A 25,166-nucleotide genomic window follows, 5' to 3' on the forward strand; every position below is an offset into this window, starting at 1 on the left:
TAATTTAACAAATTAATATTATCAAATATTATCAAATATCTGTCATCAGCAAAAATTTATCCATATTTAAGAAAACTATAAGATATTAGAATAGAGGTCCTAAAATATATCAGTAACGCCACAGATAAATTAGAATATACTTAATAAATTGAGTTCCGAAATTATGTGATCATCATTTTATAATATTTACGTTTCATTGCGTACATCGCTTTGTGTGCTCCAGTTTTAGGAGTTTTATACAGGACAGTGTAGGAATCCGTGTTACTTTCCCCTCTTTTCTCAGGGACGAAACTGCTCAGCAGGCCGTGTGCACAACTGCAAAAAACATTCAGCGGACACGTTGTCCAAAGGAACGATTCGTGGCTAACCACGGCGTGAGTTACCTTTAAAACATTACAAATTATGTATTTACATCAGCGATGAACTGTTTTAATATATTTCCCTATGTTATAAAGAAATTATGAACATGTTACCGTTCAAACTGTTCGTATCTGCGATGAAACAACTTAATTCCAGACAGAACCCGACGTGTGCAAGAATATTTATCTATTTATTATTAAAAAGAACTTTGACGGCTTTATATATCTACGAACTGTTTATCCGTATATTTTATGGACTTTAATTATCATTGAACACATTGTCAAATTGTATTTATATTTGTATTTTCAGTTTTTCACCATTTGGATTGGTAGTGAAATAAAAGTCAGCTCCTAATTATTTTATCTTTACTTAAACTCAGTCGTCTTGGTTACACTCACTGGTCAGGCCATTACAGGGGGCATGAAAATAAATTATGATATATATAACGCATGTGGTATTTTCATGAACATTATTTTTTCAGGATCCACTGTTTAACCCATGTGTTGGAAATCCATGTGACGACGGTGAAGTTTGTGAAAGCCTAAAGATTGAAAAAGTCATGTGTACAAATGTATATTGGACTGTAAGTATAAAATACTTTATAAAAATATCAGTATGATAAGTTTACTAACATCTGTGTGATTTTTGATATCAGAACCAATTTCTAAAAGGAATACACAAGAAATTAAGTAAAGGAGAGATGAAGGTTATGAAAAAAGAGCAGTGTTTCGACATTAAATATAGTGTTACAAACATAAGACTAAATTAGCGTTAAACAACATTAAAAGACACTACATTATAAAACAACACAGAACAGATGTGGAAATTCAGACGGTCAAAGAGTTGAATGTGATTGGTTGCAATGTTTTAATATTTTATTTAGGCGTCATAGATACAAATGCCTCTGCGAATACAACTTTATATGTATTATACAAATATAGCCTTTGTATGAGGTCGATACAAGGATATATTGACCTGAAAGAAGTATATTGACTGAGGACGAAGTCCGAGGTCGATATACTTCTTTGGGTCGATATATCCTGTATTGACCTCATACAAAGGCTATATTTGTTATATTATTAATTTCCGACCATATTTGTATCAAAATCGTCATTTAGGTTTGTTGGAATTTTATAAATATTACATCAATTTGTCTCCTTGACAATTGCAACATATTAGTTGTTATTTAATTTACTTTTTTTTTGACATCTTATGTATTTGGAGATTTTTTTCGTCAAATTATTGATCACATATCATATGTTTCAAAACGTTAAACAATATCCTGAAATTCATTACATGACGTCACAAAGTATATCGGTTTTTGGATATTCTAAAAATAACCGTGCGATATGCATTTTGCCGGTCAATATGTTTTTTGCTATACGCCGTTTTCTGTCTACCTTCGAAAATATAGTTTAACATGTGACTATGCCTAAACGAATCAAATTTGTTAAACAATACGAATTAATAATATTGATCAATAACGCGGTGTGATAAAACAAAATCGATCGAGTCTCTCAAAGATTAACGTTAATTCTCAACTGTCCAGTTCTGGTTTGTGATCCGGAGTTAATGACTATTGATCAGCGGTATAATAATGATTTATGACATGTTATAGTTTATTAAATACAGTCCGATGCAAAAACGTTAAAAAGTATAATTTTTGGAATTTCTGACATGAAAAAGCATCAGTATAACAGTATTTGTTTTTCTACATTGTAAAGCCAAAATCCAATCATTTCAAAATGTGGCGCTTGTTAAGATGTGTGGACAAAGCTCAACATGTAATAGTGAACATGCAGAATACGCTGTCTAGGGCTTAACAAATATGGCTCCTCATACGCAACAAGATCAATATCCATATTGTTGGGTAGATCTAGGAAGCATCTACAATACCATGACAATTGAAGTCATCATAAAGTTCACAAGTGGTACGATTTTTTTTTGTATATTAATCTGAATATAATTTGAGACAAGACATATAATTTATAAGATTGAAATTAATACGCGATGTGTCTCCAATGTAAGCATACTATATTTGTCCATTGATTTCATTAAAAAATCAACGTTTCTATGATTGCGTTAGGATAGACAACATGTGAAAGAGAACCGTTTTCAATAATTTTTGTTACATAAAATGTTTATCTTTGTATATATATGTGATATATGCTTACTTGTCATTATATTTAAATCTAATCTCTGCACCTACTACACTGTATTTATTTGAAAATTACACCGATAGGGTAAAAAAAAAAAAAACGAAATATATAACACTTTTTATCTACTTTACGAAAGTAAGACAGCCAGTTAATTATCCCTCATTCATGGAAAGAAAAGATAATGGGTAATTTATGAAGTAGATGTGCTATGATTTACAATGAGACAACTCTTAACAAGAAACCAGATGACATAGAAATTAACAACTGTATGTCATTGTACAGCTTTCAACAATAGGCACAGCCTATACGGCATAGTTAGCTAGAAGAGGCATAAAAATGACAAATTCAAGACAATTATACGAAAAAACTGACAGTCTAAATTAAGTACAAAAAAAATAACTAAAAAATATGTACCACAGCAACACACGACAACTACTAAATTACAGGAACATACAAACATAACGTGGCGGGGTTAGCAATGTTAGCGAAATTCCAACTCTCTAATAGCCTGGGACAGTGATGTAACAGTACAAGACAATAACGAATTATGAACACATTTTTTTATCTCTCAATTATACCGATATTGGTCTAGCAAAAAAAGGGTAAAGTAGCCATTACATTGTCTTTCATAGATTGATTGTTGTCTGCTTTTAAACTAAAAGATAATGGGTAATGTCATACACCAAAATACAAATAACGTTCCAACATTGATTATCCAAAATGCATTAGACTTACAAACGGTTATTTTGGCAGTAATTCTACACCCCTTATAATTATGGTGCTCGTTCTCGTTTTATAAAGCTGCGTACGTATAGAACATTCCATTGAACATGTAAAATACAACTGGTTTACTTTAACATCACATCTTGCCCCGATTTGTGTTTTTTTTTCATGTTGTATGTAGTTGGCTTGATTATTTTGCATTTACAATATAAAAAAGAAGATGTGGTATGATTGCCAATGAGACAACTGTCCACAAGAGACCAAAATGACACAGACATTAATAACTATAGATCACCGTACGGCCTTCAACAATGAGCAAAGTGTTATAGTAAAATTAAGGGACTATGAAGACTGTAAAAAGCATTCAGATGAATTAAAGAAATGTTGGCTGTAAAAAAGTGAAGTTTTATTCTATGTACAATATTTGCATTGGTTAGCCTTACAGAAAACTTAACATTCTTCAAATATTTAATTGGTGCAATCTTAAAAATGTCAAAAACAGTTTCACTTGTAAAACAGTTATATGTCCTATGTAATACAAGGTACAAAAAATATTCCTGTTTTTATAGACTGGAAAATTATATCAATCCGGGCAAACTTATTTATCCTTCTAGTAAACTTATTCTAAAAGGTTATCAATTCAACACTGTAATTATATTTTGGAAATTGTTTTTCTTGCTATATATAAAGATTTTATTATCAGTAAATTAAAATATACTAAAAGTTTTGTTATACAAATATGTACCCTACCTGCACCACAATCGGTCGATCCCTTATTATGGCATTGCACAAGGTCATGTTTTTCTCTGACTGTTTATGACATCTTAATACTAAATCCATTGGATGTTAGCTGTTTTACGATTGACATTTAACATTTATAGATACATGATTTTTTTTCAGTTGCTACCGGCTTTGAACTAGCTGTCAGTAGCTGAGAGTACTCGTAGATATGCACCTTGTGTCCTATTTGTTGTTAGTTATGAGGGATTGATAAACACCATGCCACGTCCGGTCTATTATTCTCATTGTTGAAGGCCGTATGGTTGCGTATAATTGCTTTCATCCACTTTATTTGATCTTTGTAGGAAAGTTGTCTCATTGGCAATCATACCTCATCTCCTAATTTTTGTTCAGGTTACAAAAGTGTAATTACTTGTTTATACTTTACCGTCAACATCTTTTACCCCAATGTGGTACTCAGAAAACAATTTATGAGACTTTCTAATTGACTGATAAAGGGTTGGAATTATTTGAATCAAAAGCTTATCTATTAAGTGTTAACATATCTACAAAAATTTATTCATATTTAACAAATAGTAGAAAACATATCCAATGTATTTACCATGGAGCTAAATATACATGTCCTTTCTAATTGAGCAAAATATTAACATTTGTTTATTTGCATTTAGGTGAACTTTCGCCGAATGACCATATACCGTATATTTTTACTTTCATAATATTTGTTCTAATGTGTTTATTCATCACGAAATAAAACACTGTGTAAGCACAAATTGCGTCCACAAATACGTGTGTACCACACTGTTACATTTGTAGTTATAATGTTGCAGTTCGTATGAGATTCAGGTTTGACAGGGAACCTTAACGACGTGGTCGATATACTAGTAACACAGTTTGCACGGTCATCAGAGTATAATCCTCCTTAACTCATTAAATAAGTAACTGAATAGTCGATATAATCAAATTAACGATATTATTACATGAATGGATGTGATAAAGCATCTATATAAATCAATCTCAGGTGAAAATCCCATCTCCGTACAGCGCTCGCTTCCAACGGATGTGAGCTCTGCGCCGGAGATTGGTGAAAATCAAACAGCTATCTATAGATTATACATGATTTTTAAACGAAAGGAGCTGAAGCTGGTACGAAGCCCGGAAACTTCTCTAAACTGAAAGATCATTTTTTTTTTTAATCAAAATTTAAACAAATGTTTCAAAAAAATTTATGTACACACTTTTTTTAATGTAACAACATTTGTTTTGTAAAATCTGAAAGATTTTGTTTTTTCGGGATTTTTCCCAATATGTTTAAGAAATCAAAATGCATATTTTTTGCTTGTAGATTTTATTTCGGCATTTTTCTCAAAATGTTTAAGAAATCAAAATACATAACTTTTGCTTGTAGATTTTATTTCGGGATTTTTCCCGAAATTGTTAAAAAAAAATATATGTACCTATACCTACTTCAGTTGCATATGGGATATACATTTCCCTTCTTATTCCTTATTCCAGAACTTGTAGCTTCTTCCCAGACTATTTTAGATATTTTGTTTTTCTGTACATTCTTAGGCAACACCAATGACGTTAGCTTATAACGTCATCGCATTCTACTAGCCTGAGAAAACCCATTATAGATTTAGTAACTTGATTTGGATCATTATAACATACAAGTTCAATGCATAATTTAGGAAAATAGCGATAATTTAGAACTTCTTAAAAATACAAAAAAAAACTTTAATGGGGAAATAAATGTATCAGTCAAACAAATGTCCTACATGTATTTAAAGTTTGGTCAAATATGCAATTTGTAATTTACTCGGCCCGGAACTGTTTACCGTCTGAACACCTGCGTTATTCCCCTCTTGTTTTGTGTGGTACGTAATGCTCAATCTTTGGTATTTGTGTATTTATCTTTTCGTCATTTGTATTCAAAGCCATGGTGTTTTTTTCTGTTTTAAATGGGCCTATATTTCTTTTATTGTATATTGGTATCTCGTCTGGTTTTTATTCAGACGCAGACAGAAAAAAGAAACATCATTGATCGGTCGGAGTAAGACGCAACGTGTTGTTAACGCAGCATCGTCGTGCTGATATCCCCAATGTACACCAAGGCGTTATACATATAAGTGTAATTAATCATGATGTATTTGAACTGGTCAAAGATAGAAAAGAATACAGTCTTCAATTGCTTCAAATTAAAGTTCTCGTGGAACATTTGGTGATCTTCACCATACAGTAAGTTCGTTATCCTAGACCTCTCTTTTTTCCTCGCCCAGTGTCGAAATTAAAACCGAAATTGCGGTGATCAAATGCTATACTTTATAAAACCAAAACCTATCAGAAATGCAGATGGGCTGAACGTAGCAACCGATGAGAATGTACCAAAAGAAATAATATATATTATTTTTTTTTCAATATCCGAACAAGTTTTGATTGTGTTATACTAGGAACCAATGCCGATATTCTTTTTTTGATTTTATGAATGACCTTTCCTGTTTGAACTAGTTTATTGCAAAAATTACGCATCATATGACATTGTGACGTAAGGATATATATGCTTTAGATTAGGGTAAATGTTGGTGCATGTATGAACGTTTAAATCCGCTGCATTTGTTTGCACCTGTCCGAAGTCAGGAACTTGTTGTTCCGTGGTTGTCGTTTGTTAATGTTTAGAAAATGATTCAAATCTAAAACAAGTATTTTCATCACCACCAGTCATAGCCTTCAGAAGACCTTAAAACATCCGGGACAAATTAATGACATCTGTATTAGCAAAGCAGCCTACTCCTTCCCCATATTGCTACAAACATATGGTCGAACGAATTGTTTGTGTTGTAAAGCTGCCAATACAAGCAGTTCTTTCATCAGCTCCGCTACTAAACAAAATTATACCATCTACTCTAATTCCCACTGTAAATCGGATAACTCAATTTATATATTAACATGTGACACTTGTAGCAATCAGTATGTGGGAGAAACAATGGACCAATTTAATATTCGGCTCAATAACCATCGTTCATCGTACAAAACCAACAAAAACTGTCCGCTCACAAGACATCTTCGTTCAACGAAACATCCTTTTGACAATGTTTCTTTCCAAATCATAGAAGTCAACACCGAGTGGGATACCACGGCGAGACGGAGAAGAGCAAACTTTCGATACACCCACTCCACACTTTAGAACCTGAAGGTCTTAACGAAAAAGACGAGTAAATTGTTATCAAAGGTAGCAGAATTATAATTTAGTACGCCAGACGCGCGTTTCGTCTACATAAGACTCATCAGTGACGCTCATATCAAAATAGTAATAAACCAAACAAATACAAAGTTGAAGAGCATTGAGGATTCAAAATTCCAAAAAGTTGTGCCAAATACGGCTAAGGTAATCTATGCCTGGGATAAGAAAATCCTTAGTTTTTCGAAGAAAAAAAGTTTTGTAAACAGGAAATTTATAAAAATGACCACAAAATTGATATTCATGTCAACACCGAAGTGCTGACTACTGGGCTGGTGATACCCTCGGGGACGAAACGTACACCAGCAGAGGCATCGACCCAGTGGTGTAAATTGTTATCAAAGGTACCAGGATTATAATTTAGTACGCCAGACGCGCGTTTCGTCTACATAAGACTCATCAGTGACGCTCATATCAAAATAGTAATAAACCAAACAAATACAAAGTTGAAGAGCATTGAGGATAGATAAAGAATAATTTAATACAAAGCATCCTTCTTTTTATCCCGTAATATTGGCCAATGGATGTTGCTAACTTCAGCTACCAATTATGTATTATCAAGACAGCTAAATCCAAGTGCAACATATACATTGAGCTGCAAAATTTTCTTATTTTCAAGGCAGCTAAGTTCAAGTGCAACACATACATTGAGCTGCAAAAGTTTTTTATCACCTACATCCAATTTCACCTGGATAGATGCACGCTTGATAAAGCTAGTTGGTCTAGCGAAATATTGAATATATATATATATATATAAATATATAAGTACGTCTGAGTCAGTGACAACTCTACAACAGATTTATCCACCGGATCACCAGTAATGATGATGCTACATGGCTGTGTACATTATGTATATACAACTCGTCTAAACATCAAGCCAACAATGTTAGATCTGTTAATTTGCTTTCGCAATTATTTGTTCTTCCCTCGTCTGGATTCGAACTCATGCTACTGAGATATCATGAAACCAAATCGCCTGCACAGTAGCCGTCCCGCTAGACCACACGACCATCTGAGCTTCCCCAAAATAAGGACTTCGGTGGCCGTGTTACCTTTCCTCGTCAGTTTTTAATCTAGCGTAGTTTTACAGTCCATGATATATAAGGCATGGAGATGTTATTGTTACAGATCAGCTCAATTATCTATAGTAAAGGATCCTACAAATTAATGTAAGATACAGTCACAGAAAATAATTGTATTTATAAGTACGTCTGAGTCAGTGACAACTCTACAACAGATTTATCCACCGGATCACCAGCAATGATGGTGATACATGGCTGTGTACATATGTATATACAACTCGTCTAAACATCAACCCAACAATGTGAGATCTGTAAATTTGCTTTCGCAAATTTTTTGTTCTTCCCTCGCCGGGATTCGAACCAATGCTACTGAGATATCGTGACACCAAATCGCCTGCACTGTAGCCGTCCCGCTAGACCAAACGATAACCTGGGCCTCACAAACATAAAGCTTTCGGTGGCCGTTTGTTACCTTTTCTCGTCAGTTTTTAATCTAGCGATTGATGTTGATGTAAGATACAGTCTCAGAAAATAATTATATATATAAATATAATTTGCGAAATTTGTTGGGTTGATCTTTAGACAAGTTAAATATATATATAATCTTAAGTAATTCAGTATGAAAAACAGCATTTCGTTTGACCGGGGAAAAAAACAAAATTGAGTGTGGCATGACTTATTGAGGTGAAACATTGAGTAGTATTACTGCTATGTGATGAGTATTATAAAAAGGATTGTAAAAGTTTATTTGTATGTTCTATCAAACTTGTATATATATCAAAACTTCATATGTATTAGTTGTTTCATTTGTTTTTGTGAAAAATTACTATTAGTGATATATATAAAAAAAAGTAATATACTTAAACAGACGGTAAGATTGTAAAAAATGTTACATACATTTCAAATTGTCCAATTCACTCAATGTAGATGTTCACATGATAATGTTTGAATTGTTTTACATTTGTCATTCTGGGAGTCAGGAGGGGATGACTCCTATAACAAAATTATCTGACCTCATTAACCAAATTTAAAAACCTGCTCGTGCATTTGCATTGTTATTCTACGCAAAATAAGTATTTAAGAAACCTGGGACGTTCTCATTTCACAAAGGATTTCTATTGTCTACGTATTGTACCTCGAACTTATTTACCCGGTGTAGGTTTTACGTTGAGGTGAAATTTACTTAAAGTTAATCGGACATGACGAATTAGATACCCCTTCTTAAAATCAGGGGGTCCGAAATAGGATCGGGAAATCACACACAGCAAAATACCTTGATTTACAATTTAAGAATTTGTTTTATTCAAAGTGCTTTTGGATGCTTTAATATCTCCGATTAATAATCAGGCGGTATTTTGTGGAAATAATAACCTGTCCCGAACCGGGCGATATTGGCTGCAAAAGGAATTTATTTATAAAAAAAGTCCATATCTTATTTACTTGTAGTCACTGGCGTCAACGTGATGATCGTAACTGCAATTACGATCAACCCAATATGGCGGACACAAATATAGGGATATTTTAGAAGGCTGATTTCTCCACTTTAACAGCTTATTTTCATATTTGTTTTATATCAAGAAAAATCTTTATAAGCATTACCATTGCATTTGTTTTTTTTCTAAATTATAGAAAAACAACCAGAAGAACGAAAATCGAGATTCAAAAAATCACGATGATGATCGTAATTTCGTCTATGAACTCATCATAGATACCCAGGACTAAATTGTGTATATACGCCAGACGCGCGTTTCGTCTTCAAAAGACTCAGTGACGCTCGAATCCAAATAAGTTAAAAGGTCAAATAAAGTAAGAACTTGAAGAGCATTGAGGACCATATTTCCTTAAATTTTTGCCAAATCTAGCTAAGGTAATCTATGCCTGAGGTAGAAAAGCCTTAGTATTAAAAAAATTCTAAATTTTGTGAACAGTTAATTTATAAATATAACCATATCAATGAATATTCATGTCAGCACAAAAAAGTGCTGACTACTGGGCTGGTGATACCCTCGTGGAAATAAATCTCCACCAGCAGTGGCATCGACCCAGTGGTTGTAAAGAAACTCATCATATATACCCACAACTAAATTTTGGATATACACCAGACGCGCGTTTCGTCTACAAGGACTCATCAGTGACGCTCGAATCCAAAAAAAGTTAAAAAGGCCATATAAAGTACGAATGGATGATCGTAACTTTGACTTGTTTTTATAAAGATGATCGTAACTCAAAATTTACGAATGTTTTGTTCACTAAATGAACACTCTATAGAGATAGTGGCCGTTATTAGTTGTAAATTCATGACGTTTTGTTGATGGCATTCGAATATCGTGGAGAAAAAAGAGGGAAGGAGGGCTAAAAGCTTAACTTACGAGTTCGATCATTATGGTTCAAATCTATTCTATTACGGCATACGTTTTACCTCTAGCGAACGCTCTGCCTTATTGTATAAAGTGCCACTCTAAATTATTTGTATGCATTTTCTTCAGATTCAATCTAATAAAAATATTGATCTCTGATTACGTTATACTTCATATGAGATCTAACAACTATCAATATGTAGTTTTACTTTTGACAATTTCACACGAGACTTTTTAAACCAATTAGAATTCCCCTTAACAAATCTTTGCAGTCCATTCGATACATAAATGTATATATGGCTGATCGATATCATGACCATATGTCCTGAGAATACCGAAAAATAAAACCGCGGGTAAATGACGACAGTTTGTTACTCGCTTCAAAAACAATGTCTATTGATAAGCATTTTGTAGACATCGTCATCGAATTAATATTACAAAATAACATTCAATAGAGATGTTTCTCTAAGTAGGTAGCTTAAACAGACATGAATAATTTTAATTTGTTCCGCTCAGCCCCCCACCCCCTTTCGATAAAACGAACCGTGGCCAACTTTCAATCAGAGGGTTTTGTTACCATTTCCGGGTTTACTATTCATACGAACCCCGAAAAAATCAAAAAGGATCCATACTACAAAGGAAAGGCAGGGATTGAATTCTGAGGAAATTGCGTTTTTTTCATCTTCAAATAACAATGAAATTGATTTCAAATCTTAAAGACTTGAAGAAAAAAACGAAGAAATTATTCAACTAACATCTTCTTTGAATATCGTGAAAAAGAAACTTGATGAAGCTCAAGATGAAATTCTCCAACTAAAATCAAATATATCGGCATCCCTTGAAGAAGCAACAACACGTTCTATTCGAAAGGAAGTAGTTCGAGAAGTTCTCCCAGCTAAGCCTAAATTACTTTTTGTGGGAACATCTAACATTGAAGGTATACATGTGGAAAAATTAACCCAAGCTGCAGATATAAAAAAGGTTATTCAGTACACTCTCGATGATACGTCAGAATTTCTATCAACATTTACCGATACTCCAGATATGCTGGTTCTTCACTCATTAACAAATGATCTTAAAACAAAGCAACCAACCCAGTGCATTGATAGACTGCTTCATATAGTATCTGAGTCATCATCTAAATGGCCACTACTTTAGTGCGTCATGTCATTCACCACTCCAAGGAGGGACAGTATAACAAATTTCACAAATGTGCAAATAATAAATGCTTTACTGAAACAAAAGTTTAGTGGTGTCGACAATATTTACTTTGCAGACCACACTAATATGCTGGTAAATGGAAATCCTAATGACAACCTGCTCTGCGAGGATAAAATTCACTTAAATGACAAAGGAATATCAATACTTGCAAGCAACATCAAAAGAGCAATACATACTGGGTTGCACATTCCTCTACCACCTGCAAGGCTCCGAAGTAGATCAAGACAAAGACCCAACCGTGGACGAGGACGAGGACGTGGCCGTGATTATGAACGATTTTCATTGACTTGTGATCATCATCAGAACTCTCAACAAGAAGTTGATCTGATATTATACTATATATAGCTATTTTTCATTGAAATTGTATTTTTATTGCTTGATCACTAATATCAGAGATACTTATATAAGTATACATTATATCTAAGATCATATTAACAAATTACCTTAAAAGCTATATTTTTGTTAATTATAAGCAAGCTCCAAGAAAGAGGTATTTGTTAGTTTATAGATTATTTTTAGTCATATATTTCTTTCAAGAAATTTTGTATTTTATCAAAATTACTGTTAAAGTATAATGTCAATATTTTCAAACCAATCCTCAATTAACATGTGTTTCTGGAATGTCAGGGGCTTAATTTCAAAATATAATGATAAAACTCATGATCCTCTTTTCATACAAAATATTGATAAATATGACATGGTCTTTTTAGCAGAAACACATACAGGTCCAAACATCAACATGACAAAATGGGAACATTTCATTATAATGCAATTTGCAAAAAACAATCTAAGCATAATAATAGATAGTTTGAAGGCTTACCAGTTTTGATTAAAGACAAATTAAAACCATATACTAAAATCTTAAATACTACAAACCCAGATTATCAATGGGTACTTTTGCAAAAGAATTATTTTGGTTTTACAGAAGACCTGTATATATGTTTAGTATATTTTCCACCTAGTTGTTCAGAACTTCTCACTAGAAAAAATCAAGATGAAGTTTTAGATACTAAGGCAAGAGACCTATTAGATTTATGTATAAGTAATCAACTAAGATTTTTAAATGGAAGAGTGCTGGGTGATATTTTTGGTACATATACATATCATACACCAAACGGGTCTAGTACTGTTGATTTTGTTATTCTGTCGGAGAGTATACTGGACCAAATCTTGTATTTAAAGGTATCAGATTTTATACCAGCAATGTCAGCTACTCATTGTAAACTAGAATGGGAAATACTTGCTACATATACACATATGCAAGAAAATATATCTCAAGACAAAAATACACATCCCTTGTCACCTAATTTTAAATGGGATGATAACTCGGCTAATAACTTTGTTATGGCACTGGGCTCTGCTGACATTCAAACCCAATTACTCAATTTAAACAATAAGACAACACACAACTCACATATCTCAGTTGATGACACATGTCAAGAGCTTAGTAGTATCATACACTTAGCTGCATGCAAATCTTTAAGAAGACAAAAAATAAATAGTAAAAAACATAAAAAACACAAAAAATGGTTTAACAAGGACCTAAAAAATATGAGAATGCATCTTTTAAATAATGGGAAATATACTCAAAGCATCCAAGAAGACCCACTTGTTAAAAATTATTTTTTTACAAACTTTATCGTCAGTACAATAAAACAATGAACAAACATACAGACAATACAAACAATCCTTGCTTAATTAATTAGAAAATTTACACGCAGACAATCCAAAACTATACTGGAAACTTATAAATGACTTGAAAGACACAAAAAAAACCATGATGAAAATTATTGTACAATTGATTCATCTACATGGTTTTTATATTTTCAAAATCTGAATACTATACAGGACAAATTCAAGGCACGCCTGGAAGAATTACAAAAACAGCTAGATGAATTAGAGGCAGGAAAATGCTATAATGAGCTTGATATTTCCATAAAAGACACTGAAATATCAAAAGCTTTAGCTAAACTAAACCTAACAAAATTCCAGTAATGGGTAACATATCAAACAATATGTTAAAACATTGTCAATCAATTCTATTACCTATTCCTAAAAAACTTTTTGACACTTGTCTTTCTTCTGGAATTTATCCCAAGTGCTGGAGTGATGGTTACATCTCAACAATTCACAAATATAGTGACATTACAAATCCTAACAATTACAGTGACCAGTGCCATTGGAAAAGTGTTTAATAGTGTTCTAAATTGAAATTAAAATTGAAACATAAATTGATTCATGAATGTCAATTAGGTTTTACAAAAAAGCTAGAACTTCAGATCACATGTTTATTATTAAATGTATTTTTGATAAATATTGTAATTCAAAGGATGGAAGGGTTTATGCCTGCTTTGTGGATTTTCAGAAAGCTTTCGACACAGTCATTCATACTGGTATTAAGTTGAAATTACTATCTGCGGGCGTGGGTACTTCATTTTATAATGTTATTAAACACATGTATGCATCAAGTAAATATTGTGTTAAAATGCAATCCAGAGTAGAAGATTAAACTTGGAGTTAAACAAGGGGACGATTTAAGTCCCAATCTATTTGAGTCATTTATACATGACTTGCCAGAATATTTAAAAGAAAGTGAAGATACTTAATGGGAAACCAGTTAATTGCTTATTATATGCAGATGATTTGGTCCTTTTATCAACATCTGCTAAAGGATTGCAAACAAGACTAAACAACCTAGAAAAATATTGCAAAGATTGGTGTTTAAGTGTAAATCACACCAAAACAAAGGTTCTGATATTCAACAAAGCAGGCAGACATATCTTGGTTGTAGTGCATCAGAGTCATTTTCATATGCTCAGAATGAGCTGTATAAAAAGACCTTGAAGGCTTATTATAAATTGTACCATTATTTATTATCACTTAATCCAAGCATAAGTACCAGCTTACATGTATTTGATCATACCATAAAACCAATACTACTATATGGGTCTGAAATATGGGGAACTTTTAATCCAGTCTCAGCGAGATTCAGAAATGGAACTTTACCATTTGAAAAAATCTATTCCAGTTTAAATTGTGAGCCACTACATATAAAACTTTGTAAACTTGTTTTAGGTGTTCATAAAAAATCCATGGATTTGGGAATTTTATCCGAGCTATGACGATTCCAACTATATAATGATATGATTAAATCCATGTTAAATTACTGGTATCGCTTGGAAAATCTTTATTCCCAATTTTCTCTTCTAAAAGATGCTTATTTAATATCACAGAATCTTTCTCATTAAAAAAAAAACAATCTTGGTATGGCTGTATGAGGTAAATTCTTGAAATTATCCCGGACATCAATCATCTATCTTCACCATTACTACAAATTAATAGCTTCAAAGCTAATATGAAAACAAAATTAAAATCATATTTTATAGACTTGTGGAACACTGAATTGGTAAAGCATTCAGATTGTAAACTTAGAACTTATGTTACATTTAAATCAGTTTTTGGAAGAAAAAAACTATCTTTACATTTTAAGGAATTTTGAAAAGAGACGAAGCTTAACAAAGCTCAGAATTTCATCACATCACTTAATAATTGAGTCCGGAAGGTATCAGGGTACTCTCCTAAATGACAGAAATTGTAATCGTTGCAACTTTGGAGATATGGAGGATGAATATAATTATTTTTTCCAATGTGTTAAATTTAATGCTGACCGCAATCATCTATTTCAAGAGATAACTAAAAGTTGCCCCAACTTTTTAACTCTTAACGCAACAGATAAACTGATATGGCTTATGAACACAGAAGATCAGTCTATTCTCACTGCTGCATGTAAATTGATTTCGAAAAAAATGTTAATTATGTGGCTTTCTTGTCTGCTTCAAACACGAGGAGGACTGTAAATACCACAGCTCCTTGAGTACCTCCCCTTGGTGTCTGTTGCAGTAGGGAAACCTACACTATTCTCAATACCTGTTAAGGATGTTTGCTCCTCTTCTTTTTGAATTTTGCCAGATTTTCGGGATCCTCTGGTTTTATCCATGTATTAACAATAAAAAACTTTGACCACTAACCCTTACTTTTCTTTTCAAATTTTTATTACATATTATTTAAAAAGCCAAATTTCAAAATTTTATAAAATCCTTGTTATTTTTTCATAGTATTCAAACCTAACAGGTGTAAATGTTAAGTGAAAGAAAAATCTAGAGATAATTATTTCCCGCCAAATTTTCAACGGCTTATATCTCGAAAACAAGCACACGGACCCTCCATTTTTTTCGGCTTTTTAAGTTTCTTTATTTATAAACTATCAATTTATAACAGTCTTTTAAAAAGCTTGTTATTTATAAACAGAGTAGCGAACATCCTTAACTGTAGTATATGTTATTTGCTGTGAATATACATGGACTATTTCCATTTGTGTTTGTTTTTCTGCATCAGATACGAGGAGGATTGTTAGAGCTTTTAAGATCACAATCAAAAAGCATCGTCCCTTGGTGTCTGTTGCAGCTAAACAATCATTTACTTAATATTTATACATTTTCAGCAAAATATTATAAAATCAAGTGAGGAAAAAAAAAGAGTAAATAAATAAATGGGGTTTGCCACATCTCTGGAGTAGCAACTCGCAAATACTTTTTTATTTAACAAATAATACCTGTTTGACTATTTCAATAGTTTATTTTACAATGTTATGTAAAATACAGTATGTTGTATCAATTATATATGTTATGTGTATATGCCCCCTAGGGACCTAATTTGGAATTTTTATCTTATCTTATCATATCTTATCTTATATTCAATAAGCCAAACGAACGCACCCATTTCGCAAGGGTATACTGTGGCACGGAGAGGTCCAGAGGTGTCAATATTTCGATATCCAAGTGAATCATTTGGATTTGAATAAAAGGAGATAAATGTATACATTAATGCAACAGCAACCCAAAGACACAGATAAATAAAAATATTTATGGAGTCAACATTCAGTCTATTTTTTAAAGAAAGATGCGTCTACAGTATGCTAAGCTCAAAACCGACCCATGACTAAGTAATATACGGAGTTAATTCAATAATATTTTCCGTCAAATATGATATATCCGAAAAGGCACATTTGATTTAATATTATTTACCGTCAAAGATATCCCAACAATCAAAAGTGTTCGGTTGAAAAATTTTACCTGCCATGTTTTAATTTTGATCGATGAAAATCTAAGAAGTTGTCATATAAACCAGTAAAAAAAAAACATTTTTAAATACGTTCAGAAACAAAAGGAACATTTACCGGGTGAATAATATGAAGATCCTTATGCCTTTAGGTCTGTCCGATCAGAAGTTCTGAAACAAGCTGTTTATAAAGCTTATTGTTAGAAGAGTACTTACTGTTTTCTATGGTCTGATCTTTACGAATCTATTTTATGATTACTGACAGATCAAAAACATCATGTATATATAGCATGAAGTTGTTGTGCATACTATTCATTGGTCAGGTATAAATGAGGTCTGTATGGGGTTTTGATTACCTGATTTATCAAATAAGAAATCGTAATTTTGAAAAGTTGCCTAAAAATATAAATTTACCCCTTAATTTTGTAAAACTATTTAGGTACTAATTTTCTTTATCATAAATAAATAGTTTTATGATGTAATGCCATTAAATCGGTCCGTTTTAATTTTGATTTGGTATCTGTTAATTGTATATACCAATCTGAGTACTGTTTAACTATAATTTAAGTTGAACATATTTAGACTCGTCCAGTTCAGGGGAATTAGGTTTCTGCAATTACTTTTTATGTATTTTTCTTATATTTTTGACGGTTTGTAAGTCAGTAAATGTTCAATGATGAAGTTTATATCGACATTAAAAGACCTCATCACAAAAAGGGCTGTTCAAATCACCTCGCCCTTCGAGCGAGGGGATCTCAACACCCCTTTTTGTTCGGAGGTCTTTTGATATCAATATAAACTTATCCGTAACTATTACGTAAGAACTTGTTTCTCAATCTGCTTTTATAACATGTATAAATAAATATGTTTTTATATTAAACTGAAACTGACAATATTTGCTCTTCTTCATATAAATCTATATACATTTAGCCGCACACTGCAGCAATCCAGTTATATTTTCAGCCAAAGATGTACTGTACAAATGACAGCAATTATATTGGAAAACAATGACTTCAAAATTTTGTTTGCACTCAATTTATAGTACAAGCACTGTCCTTTTTTTATTCAAAATATTGAATCGTAAACAAATGTGTTATCTGTTTACAAGTAGTTTTCATACCTCGGACAGACCTGTTTAACAAAATTTATTTTGACCGTATCAATCATAACTGACATCATTAGCTCTTTTTTTCTGCAAATCTATATAGCTGCACAGTAATTCAGTTATAATTTTTGGTCAAGATGGACTGTTATATACAAGTTGCAGCAATATTGGAAAACATTGACCACAAAGTTTTATTCGCATCAATTTATAGTGCCAGCATGTCTTCTTTTTATTCAAAATATTGAGTCGTAAAATTATCAGAAGTATTCATACTTCAGACTGAGTTGTGAAGTAAAATCTTTTGACCACATCAACCAAAACTATCAATATTAATTTTGCTTTTTTTTTATGTAAATCTACATGTATATAGCTGCACAGTAATTCAGTTATTATTTTAGGTCAATAGGGACTGTAGTATACAAATAACTGCAATATTGGAAATCAATAACCACAATTTGTTTTCGCTTCAATTGAGAGTGCCAGCATTTCCTATTTTTATTCAATATATCGCATCAAAAACATATACCAGTAGTTTTTTTTTTTACCTCAGACTGACTCATGCAACAAAATAAGTTGTCTGCATCAATCAAAACTGACCATATTTGACAGCATCAACCAAAACTAACCATATTTGAACGCATCAACTAAAACTGATTTCATTTGACTGCATCAACCAAAACTGACCATATTTGCTCTTTTTTATGTAACTCTTATAGTCGCATAAAAAATCTTTAATATTTTTATGTAAGGATGGATTGTATAATACAAATGATAGCAATATTAATGGAACTTACTGCTACCTAATTTCGTTTGCATCAATTAAGAGTGCCACCATGTCCTCTTTTTATTCAAAATATTGCATCATAAACAAATATCAGTAGTTTTCATACCTCAGACTGACTGGCAAAATGACTGGCATAACAAAATTATTTGATCGCATCAACAAAAACTGACCACCATTTGCACTTTTTATGTACATGATGTAAATCTTAATAGACAATGACTACAAAATTATGCTGGCATCAGTTTATAGTGCCAGCATCTCCTCTTTTTATTTAAAATTTTGAATCGTAAACTAATTTCAGTAGTTTTTATATCTCAGACTAACTCATATAACAAAATTATTTGTCCGCATCAACCAAAACTGACCATATTTGACAACATCAACCAAAACTGACCATATGTGAAAGCATCAACCAAAACTGGCCATATTTGCACTTTATTGTGTAAATCTTAATATATATAGATTCTTACATTGATACCAGTGGATTATCGGATTTATCCAATCGAGATAGTTAAATTATCAATTTTAAAGTTCGAGCCGCCTCGGCGAGTACTTTGAAATTTATAATTTAACTATCGAGATTGGATAAATCCGATAATCCATGAGTAACTATGTAAGAATCTGTTTCTCTAATGATTAAAAAGACATTTTCTTTTTTTGTTTACCGAAAATCACCTTCGAGTGCCTTTCACATTGCACGAAGTTGTCAATTTCATTAACACCTGTTATCATATTTTGGTTCATCCAGTCAGCCAGAAAGGTCATGACCCTTAAAATCATCCAATGATCTTCTGAGATCACCAGCAACCACACGTTGATTAAATTTTTTTTATACAATGGGTTCGAAAAGGGATAAATTTCCATAGAATTAGAGAAATAGATATACATGTAGCCGCATAGTAAATCACTTATAGTTACATATCACGATGGATTGTATAATTCAAATAACAGAAATATTGGAACACCAATGAACACATTGACTACAAAAAAAAAATCCACATTAATTAAGAGTACCAGCATGTTCTTTTTTTATTCAAAATATTGAATCGTAAACAAATTTCAGTAGTATTGATATATCAGACTGAGTCGTTTAAACAAAATTATATGACCGCATCAACCAAAACTGAACATATTTACACTTTATCATGTAAATATATATGGTTTCATTATAAATCAATAATATTTCTATATGTCAGGACGGATCATATGATAAAAATGACACCAACTTTGGACACAATGTATACCATATCTAAAAATGTGTCCACATCAATTTAGCGTGCCATTCTTTCCTCTCTGTATCCATAATAATGAACCGTCACTAAAGTGACTTTTTAAGTCTGTAGTTCGTGATGGTTTTTTTTTTTTGTAACTATTAAACGGCTTCATCCAACACTCACATGACTTATTCATATACTTTATTTTAAAATGGAAAGTACAAACTACATCTATGAGAAGTTCTCTTCTGGGAATAGTATGCTGTCCATGTTGTTAATATGATTTGAAGAAGGCAAAGAAACATGATTGATTTTGTTTGTAGCCTAACGTCCAGGGCAAATGTTTCATTCATGTTCAGATCGAGTATATTTTTCGGACGTTTCAGACTCCCATGTATCATTTATAATCGTTAATAACTTATGGATAAATCTGGCGAAATTGACGAGATGGTCGTGCAAATGTACATTAGTTTATTTACGTTATACCACAATTTTTTCATTAATATCCCATAATTCATCCACTGCACAATTTTCGTTTGAACATTTGTCAAAACGGAATCTTAAATCATGAAAGTAAATCCAAGAAAAACAAGGTAAATTACGATTACAACTCCATGAAATAAATGCAGTCTGAAAGTTAGTTTTAGGAAGAGACTGTTAAAAACGGGGAACGATGCAAGCCATACGTAAACCACGATGTTTATATATGCAATCTTATAAAAATATTTCTCCGATGAGTTCGATACCTTGTCTATCCACTTCGATATTTGAACATGTAACGTTTGATCAGTAAAAACAATAAAAAAATCTGTTATTATATAGTTAAGTAATTGGAACTGATTTTTTTTTCTTCTAAATTCTATATTCGCGGAGTTTATAACGTTTAAACATGCATCAAAGGATGCAATCCTCTTAATCCTGTTATAGTGTTAAATTTCTGAATGAGGGAAGAGAGTGTTTTGGTTGCTTAGATATACCGAGTCGAGTACGGTAACAAACCTGTGTACTAGTTTTCGTTGTATCGTGTAAGTTGACAATACCATGTGGATTGTTTTGAAAACAAGAACACATCTTTTTCGTAGCAGCTAAAAAGTAAAATTACAAAAATGCTCCGAGGATAATTCAAATTGGAAAGTCCCTAAACAAATTGCACAATCAAATGACAAAACACACCAAACGCAAGATGCAAGAGTCGGATTCAAGTGGTTCAACATATATATGCTTCCGACTTGACAAAACTAAGAAATGAAGATAAATATATATATATCTGTTACCCTCTACAGAGACATTGAAAAAAAAGTAATAGCAAAAAAGTAATTGCTAGTTATTCAAAAAATGGCTCTTCGGTCGCTGGTTACCCTTTTTTATGAAAATATTAAATTCAAATGAACTGATATTAGGAGTACGTTCATACTCAGTTACAGATGCACTGAGAGACAAGTGCACCTAGCTCAAAGTCACATAACAATATACAAGTAGGGCAAAATGATATGCAAAATTACAAGACACAGCACATATGACAAGATACTTATCAATTACTAACATGTTATGCAAATACAAGACACATACACGCACACTATGCATATAAGTGTGTAGTAGCTGTAAACAACGAAGTTTATATCAGTGTTTGATCTTACAGCTCAATAGTGTGCTGAATATTACTATGTCAAGGCACACTGAATATGCAATTTATTTCAATCCTGGTCAGCTTTCTCGATACTTCTACAAATTGTAACGAAGTATTTCTCTTGCTCAAATACAGAAAATAGTGATCTAAGGATCGTTTATTTAAGTACACTATTTTTTCACCCTCAAACATAAGATGACGAATTATAAATATTCATATGGCATGTATGAGGGAAATCACTGCAATTGATAATCATTCCTATCGATGTATTTTGATAAACCCTTTAAACACACTAAATATAACGCTAGGTTAACTTCCCTTTTTAACATGTACAATATTGATATATATCTCATGATGATAAGTAATTATATATGCATGTAACACAGGGCGGGTCCAGACAATTTAAAAAGGGGGGTCCCAACCCAGAGTAAAGGGAGGGGATTCCAGCTATATACTCCCATTCAAATGCATTGATCGACCCAAAAGAAGGGTGGTTCTAATTCCCGGAACCCCACCTCCTGAATCCGCCAATTTTAAACATATCTTAATAAGTTGTCCTTTTTATAAATAGATATGTATAAAAGTATAAAAATTCCGATCAACGTTAAAATATCACATAAATTACACTTCACAAAAATATTTCATTACTTTGATAAAAATCAACAGCACATACTGTATTGGTTTAAAACAGTACAGTGTTGTGTATTACAGCTCAATATATATCGTGAACAAATACAAAACAAATGTTACCTTCATAAGTCCAATGACGGAGCTATTTCACATTGGAAATTAATTGCAAAACTACATTTTAAATATGTGGTTTGAGAACACTGTATTCTTCTAATACCAAATGTATCTATGATTTTTCACGTCCAATCTTACTTTATTGTATTGGAAAGTACAGAATGCTTTAAGGGTCTTTTTGTTTTGGATTATTCTTGTATTCCAGTATGATTTGTTATTGTACTTTATAATGAAATATTTAACATGACTATGTTTTATTATTTTATGATTTCATTTTTTATCTTTTTCATACTCCAAATATTCGTCCATTTGACAATGTTTGATACAAATATTCAATCATCTCAAAAAATATTAAAATTACATACCATTAATGAGTTCATCAAACTGTGGTAAATCAACTGACAAAAAAATAACAATGTATGTAATAATATGCAGTAAATTGAAAATAGCAAATACATTTATCAAGCAGGTAATTTATCAATACTATATTCTAGGGTGTCTATAATCTCACTGTACCTAGAACAAAGAAAACTTTTAGAAAGGCTTATTATTAAAAAGATTGACAAGTTGAATAGTAAAATATTCTTTTAAAAAAAAATGAAAGAAAACCAGTTCACCAAATAGAACAAATAATCTCGTTAGAATAAAAGAAGCAGAAATATGAACGATAAGAACTTAAAAAAATCAAACACAACAATTAAGTTAATTATCAACATTACTATATCTAAAATGTCTACCAAACATAAATCTGCAACAGTATAACCTTTGAGCCCATACTTCCTTATATTGAATGCCACTTCGTCAGTAATCAAGTGTCACTTGACGCGAAAGATAGTCTGAAAAAAACATCATATGAGCGTTTGGTGCATAATGACCATTCTACAATTAAGTATTCAAAAATTACAGCGATACCCAAACTTAAATTATAATATGACGTGATTTTTTCGCTTAGTAAACAACAACGTGATAACTTAAAATTCGTAGTATATATCTATACTTGGCGCATTTTCCGAAATGAACTGATGATAGCTGTTTAAATATACCTCCCAGGTATCATGGATCACAACCTAGTTTTAAACGTTATTCCGATTTCGCTGTGTTATGAATTGCAATTGAAAACATACCTACAGTTCCTTTATTTAGGCAAAATAGAACAGTCACACACACAACATACCCATCCTCGCTTCATTTTCGTATAGACTGTAATTGTATTAGAATCGAATAATTCATGTAAGCCATACATTTGGTGTAAATTTACACATGGCCTATCATTGACTGAACGCAGTCGTTTAAGTTCGTAACAGATTCATACGGGTCGGAAATGGTTCTGATAGTTCGGCGAAGCACCCCGACAGGTCGGTGCGTCCCGTAACATTCGGGGAAACTCGGCCGATTTTGTCTGGTCGAAGTACAACCGTGACTATGACGTATTCTGCTGTATCGGATCAAAATCCTAACACTATTCTGTGTTTTCTGGACGGTGTCTTATGGAACGGGAATTATCTGGAGAAATTTTCCATTGCTGTTTTTTTTCTGCCGATTGAGTAAAGATTACATCTAGATCTTGTCGATTGAGAAACGTCTTTGCCGAAACTGTCCCGGAACAGTCCCGTTATTAATACGAAATTTGTCATTGATACCCACGTCAGAGACCCACAATTACAGAAAGCAATACGAATGAGACCAGAGAAAGCCGTTTGCAATGTGATAGAGCGTACCATGATAGGGATACGTTCCGACAGTACCTGATTGACTCGAGTATGCCGACAGTTTTCTAACGGATAACTTCCGTCAGTGTCGATTCACTGTCTGGTCACTGTCTGAACTCTGTCGGATGACATTCGGTCGAATTGGGACGCAGTCGTGACGCATTCGTGACAGAATCGGACCGGTCGAATACCAACATGTGAATGATACACATCGGATTAGAATAGAATTGAGAACGGGATTATTGAGACAAATTCGCTTGGGAACGGTTGAATATCGACGCTTCCTGAACAATATCTGATTGTTGTCGAAATAAAAATTTTTGTTAACAAATTTTAATTAATGTTTGAATTTCCAGCAACGACTTACAGGATCTTGATCAGACTTTTAACAACTTTTAATCGGGAATGGTCCTGTCAAGAACGGCAGTAAAAATCGTGAATGTGTGACCCCAGCTTTACAAATTTATTGATAATATACATTGAAACTTAAAACTTCCAGTTATATTAAGATATCCACCAATAAAATGTCAGATAACATATCAATCGTCTACACTTTTTAACAAGTCAATTATGACGCATTAAAGTCAACCCACCCTGTTACGGTTGATAAAGCTGCTGTATTTAAATAAAATACGGAACACCCAGTTGGTCTGTTAGTTACAACCGGAGCAGACAACTACTGACGTTGATTCAGATTCAAACATGAATTACTGTGATAGTGTAACAACATGGAACCACACGCTATTGAAACTGTGTTGTAAGTATATTCTTTATTTTTTATTCATTATTTCTTGTTTGTTTTTAAATTTGGCTCATTTATATGTTTTTGAGGTTAGTGTGACGGCCATATTCACTGAGACAGAACACATGTTTATTCTGGGACTATTTGATGCACGTCTCCAAGTGCAGGATTTCCATGCGGTGTGAACGACCTTTTGGTTGCTCTTTGTTATTTTATGCTCTATTATCAGGTTGCTGTTTCTATGAGATACTCCCTATTTCTATCCTCACTTTATTTCGTATTTTTCCCAAAATTATGAACTTACG

Source organism: Mytilus trossulus, chromosome 11 (assembly GCF_036588685.1).
Source record: "Mytilus trossulus isolate FHL-02 chromosome 11, PNRI_Mtr1.1.1.hap1, whole genome shotgun sequence".
Classification (NCBI taxonomy): Eukaryota; Metazoa; Mollusca; class Bivalvia; order Mytilida; family Mytilidae; genus Mytilus; species Mytilus trossulus.